The following is a 4,952-nucleotide window of genomic DNA, read 5'->3' on the forward strand; positions in this document are numbered from 1 at the left end:
GCAGTCCCCTTTAGCTCTTTCAGTCCTTCCTCTTACTCTTCCACTTACTGGGCTCAGTCTAATGCTTGGCTGTGATATCTGAATCTGTCTTAGGTGCTGACAAAGCTTCTCAGAGGTCAGCCATGCCAGGCTTCTATCTGCAAGCACTTCTTGGCATCAGCAATAGTACTGGGGTTTGTTGATGCCTTGGATGAATCCCAAGGTGGGTCAGTCTCTGAGCGGACTTTCCTTCTGTCTCTGCTCTTTTTTTTTTTTTTTTGTCCCTGCATTTCCTTTAGACAGGAACAATTCCAGGTTAAAGATTTTGAGATGGGTGTGTGACCACATTCTTCAACTAGGGGCCATGCCTATCCACTGGAAGTGGTCTCGTCAGGCTCTATTTCCCTGTTGCTGGGTGTTTCAGCTAATGTCATCACCATTGGGTCCTGGGAGCCTCTTGCATCTCTGGCATCTGGGACTTCCCTGCCCCCGTTCCCCACTCCCTACTGCTACCTATTTCTATTTATTCCCCTGGCTCTCTGGGCTTCTCTTCAATCTCTTCCCATACCTGATCCTGACCCCTCTTTTTTTCCTCCCACTCCCCTCTTCCCCTAGGTCCCTCCCTCTCTCTGCTTCCTGTGATTATTTTGTTCCCCCTTGGAAGTGGGAATGAAGCATCCACACTTTGACCATCCTTCTTTTTAAGCTTCATATGGTCTGTAAGTTATATCATGGATATTCTGAGCTTTTAGGCTAATATCCACTTATCAGTGAGTACATACCATGCATGTCCTTTGATGTCTGGGTTACCTCACTCTTAAAGGCCTCTATAATCTTCCTGAAATGGGATTTAAGGTTAGAAACTTGTTCTTCAGGTGTTTTAGGGTATCCAGGGCTTGCTGCAGTAGGGGATCAGCATTTTGATAGTGCCTAATTACATTGGCTTCTATTGATTATATTCTTGAGCTTGTCTTTTTCCATCTAGTTGTCTCTGGTGGTAACTGACCTTGGTGTCCCAGATTGGAGCAGGCCTACCCAGAGGGAGGTGGAACTATGTGTCCTGGGCTAAAGCAGGCCTCCTGGGAGGCAGGCAATGCTGTGTCTGTAGTTAGAGCAGGCCTCCTGGGAGACAAGCATCACTGTGTGGCTGCTGGGCAGTCTTGCCAATCTGCCCTGAGTGCAGGTGGAAGGGTGATGAGGCTCCAGCAGAGCAAGACAGATCCCACAACTTCTGAGCTTTCTAGGGTGTCAGCCAGTGTGGTTATTGGGGCAGGGGTCTCACTTGTGTCCCAGGCTAGAGCAGATCTTTTGGGAGACAAGGAGAGCTGTGGGATGGGGGAGCAGGTCCACCAATCTGCCATGGGCAGGCAGACTGGAAGGGTGGTGGGGCCCCTTAGAACTTCCTGATATTTTTCCATCAAACCTAAGGTGAGTGAGAGATCTTTACTTTGCCATAGAATACACCTAGTGTGACACACATATACCATGACAGGCTGACCATGTTAGGGTAGTATTATCCATCATTTTGGAGAAATAGGTTAAAAGTTGGTATAGTTGTTTAAATAAGAAATGTTACTTATGGGCTCAGGCCTTTGAACAACTGGTCTTTAGTTGTTGGACTATGTGAGGAGGTTTAGAAGTCATGACCTTGCTGGAGGATGTACATCACAGGAGGCAGGCTTTGAATTAACACCTTAAGGCCCTATGCCACTTCCACTTAGTTCTCTGCTTTCTGCTCTGTGTTAACAAGTCTGCCACTTGCTGTCACGCTGCCTCACCATGAAGGACTCCTATTCCTTTGGAATCATAAAACAAAATAAAATTTCGTAAGCTGCTCTGGGTCATGGTGTTTAATCACAGCAACAGAAAAATGACTTGTTGAGGAATATCTCCAAGCATTTATGTAAGAATCCTCAATACACACACACACACACAAAAATTTAAAGATAAGATCTCCCTGGCTGCCCTGGAACTCACTGTGCAGATCAGGCTTGAACTCATAGAGAGCCACCTGTCTCTGCTTCCCCAGTACTGGGATTAAAGGCATGTGCCACCACATCCAACCAGGATTATGGTTTTGTTGACTTGACGCAATCCAGATTCACCAGGCAAGACTCAGTAGAGGGATTATCTAGATGAGGTCAGTCTCAGGGAATGTCTGTGGAGGATTATCTTGATTAGTGTTCCCGCTGTGGATAGCACTATTCCCTGGGCAGGAAATCCTGTATTTTATGAGTGGACAAAGCAAGCTACTTGCATTAATTCATTCCTTTCTCCTATACTATGGTTATAATGTAACTAGCTTTTCAAGTTTTTACTGCCTTGACTTCTCTGCTGCCCCCTTTCTGACCCCTGGCACTGTGTATTGTGAATTGTGAGTCAAAAAACAAAACAAAACAAAACAAACAAACAAAAAAAAAACCCCTTTCTCTTTGAAGTTGCTTTTGTCAGAGTATTTTAACCCAGAGTATTTTAATCCAGCTACTAGAGAGGGAATGTCTTTCATGAAAATATAGTTGGTATAGTGTAGTGACACTTTGGAATTTTAGTTTCTTTTAAAAACACTGAAATATTACAAGAACATGTTTTCATTTTAACCCCCTGGGTTAAATGAAATGGGGCTGCTTTAGATTGTGCACAGCAGCTGAGTATAATTTGCCAAATGCCCTAGCATGAGCATGATTTTGCTGGATAGCAGATAATTTCTGCAGTTGTGTGATGTTTGGAATTCTGGAAACTTTTAAAAGGTGTATAAATGCTAGGACCCTGAGAGTGTTGGTTAGTTGTTGTTGGTTGCTGTTGACCATGGTTTGCAAAGTAGTTGTACGCAAAGAAGAAACGTTAATAAGAAGAAACTAGATATCCTGACAGTAAGATCAATTTTTTTGCCAAAAAGCTTGACACCCAGGAAGTAGTCTAAAAATAATGTTGCCCCTTTCTGACCCCTGGCTTTATTCAGGAATTTCTTTACTTTCCGCTCTAGTTTTTTCTCTCTTACCTAGTATTAGGGTGCTCTCTTTTATCTGTTATTATGGAGTTGAAAGGGTAGGAAAGAGTGGAAGAGAAAAGAATCCACAAAGTAGTAAAAGACCAGTTAACACGCCGGGCGGTGGTGGCGCACGCCTTTAATCCCAGCACTTGGGAGGCAGAGGCAGGTGGATTTCTGAGTTCAAGGCCAGCCTGGTCTACAGAGTGAGTTCCAGGACAGCCAAGGCTACACAGAGAAACCCTGTCTCGAAAAATACCAAAGGGGGAAAAAAAAACCAGTTAACACAAAAGTTTTTGCAATTCAGAATCCCCAGGACTTGATTCTGGATCTTTTTAAAAAGTCTGGTAGACACCCCGGGACAGCACAGCACACACAGCACAGCACAGCACAACACAGCACAATCTTTGTTCAAACTCTTTGGAGGGTTCACAAAGGGCTTAACTGATATGCCAAATTTAGGGCTCCGAATTCTACAACATGCTGCTGTGCCCAGGATTCCCTCAAGAGTTTGCTATGTACAAGGGCCTTCATTTGCATAATTGTCCTTTTCTCATCCCTAATATAGTGGAAACAGCAATTAATGAAAAAAATATTATGAATTTGAGGAGAGCAAGGAGAAATATATGCCAGAATTAGAAGAGAGGGAAGAGAAGGGGAGAAAATCTTTAATTATATCATCTGAAAAAAATTAATTAAAATTTATTTCATTATAATTATTAATTATAATTTATTCATTCACTTTACATCCTAATCACCCTTTCCCTCCTATCTTCCCAGTACTACCCTTAAAAGTCCCTTCCCCACTACCCTCCCTTCTCCCCAGAGAAGGGGAAGCACCTTGGGTACCACCCTACCCTGGGACATCTAGCCCCATCAGGACTAAGCACATCCTTTGCCACTGAGGCCCAACCAGGCAGTATAGGTATGGAAAGGGGATCTAAGGGCAGGCAATTATTAGGGGACCCACATGAAGACCAAGCTGCATGGGGGCCTAGGTCTAGCTCCTGAGTGCTCTTTGGTTGATGCATCAGTTTCTGTGAGCTCCCATGGGCCCAGGTTAGTTGACTCTGTAGGTTTTCTTGTAGTATCCTTGACCCCTCCTGTTTCTTCAATTTTATCCTTCACTCTTTCCCAACACTCCCTGAGTGTAGGGCAGTGGTTTGTTCAGGCAACCTGGGCCCAGTTGAGAACAGGTCTGGAACCCCGGAGCTCCAGTGGGCGATAATGTCTGCCTGCAAGGGATGGAAGAAGATCGGCCACACCTCCTGGGTCCTTGGCTCCTGTTTCAGTCACAACCTCTCACAGCCAGTATTCCACCACCCCCACGCCTCCCCACCCCCCAGATGTGTATTTTGTCATGTAGACAATGCCCCAAGCTCCCAGCATTCTAGCTGGACCCTACTCCCAGTCATCTGACCACAGCCAGATAGCCCCGCCTCACAATATAAGGGGCAGTTTGCCCCCACCCCTCTCTCTTCCTCTCTTGCTCTCTTGCTTTCTTTCTCTCTTGCCCTCTCTCTCCTCCTTCTCCCTCTTTTCTATAATAAAATCTCACGACTATGCATTGCCTCCTTTTGTTTGCTTGTTTTTTGAGGCAGGGTTTCTTTGTATAGTCCTGGCTGTCCTGGAACTCACTCTATACACCAGGCTGGCATTGAACTCAGAAATCTGCCTCCCAAGTGCTGGGACTGAAGACGTGCCCACCACTGCCCGGCTAACTAACCCATCGCATAGCCCCAGCATCTCCAACACCGAACCAGCGACTCTCCTGTCCCTCTCGTGCCCCGTGCTAGCACAGAACAGCTGCTCTGCCGCTTCTTTCCCCACCCGCTTTCTCCCCTCATTCTCAGCCTCTCCGCGGACCCTCAGCGTTACCTGCGGTGTACAGAGGCTGAGAACTACATCCCTGGCTTTTCTGAGGCCAAGGGACCCCCTGCAGCTGTCTCGTAATCTCCCTCCCCCACCCCCCACGGAGTGGGACCCA

Source organism: Mastomys coucha, unplaced genomic scaffold (genome assembly GCF_008632895.1).
Source record: "Mastomys coucha isolate ucsf_1 unplaced genomic scaffold, UCSF_Mcou_1 pScaffold12, whole genome shotgun sequence".
Lineage (NCBI taxonomy): Eukaryota > Metazoa > Chordata > Mammalia > Rodentia > Muridae > Mastomys > Mastomys coucha.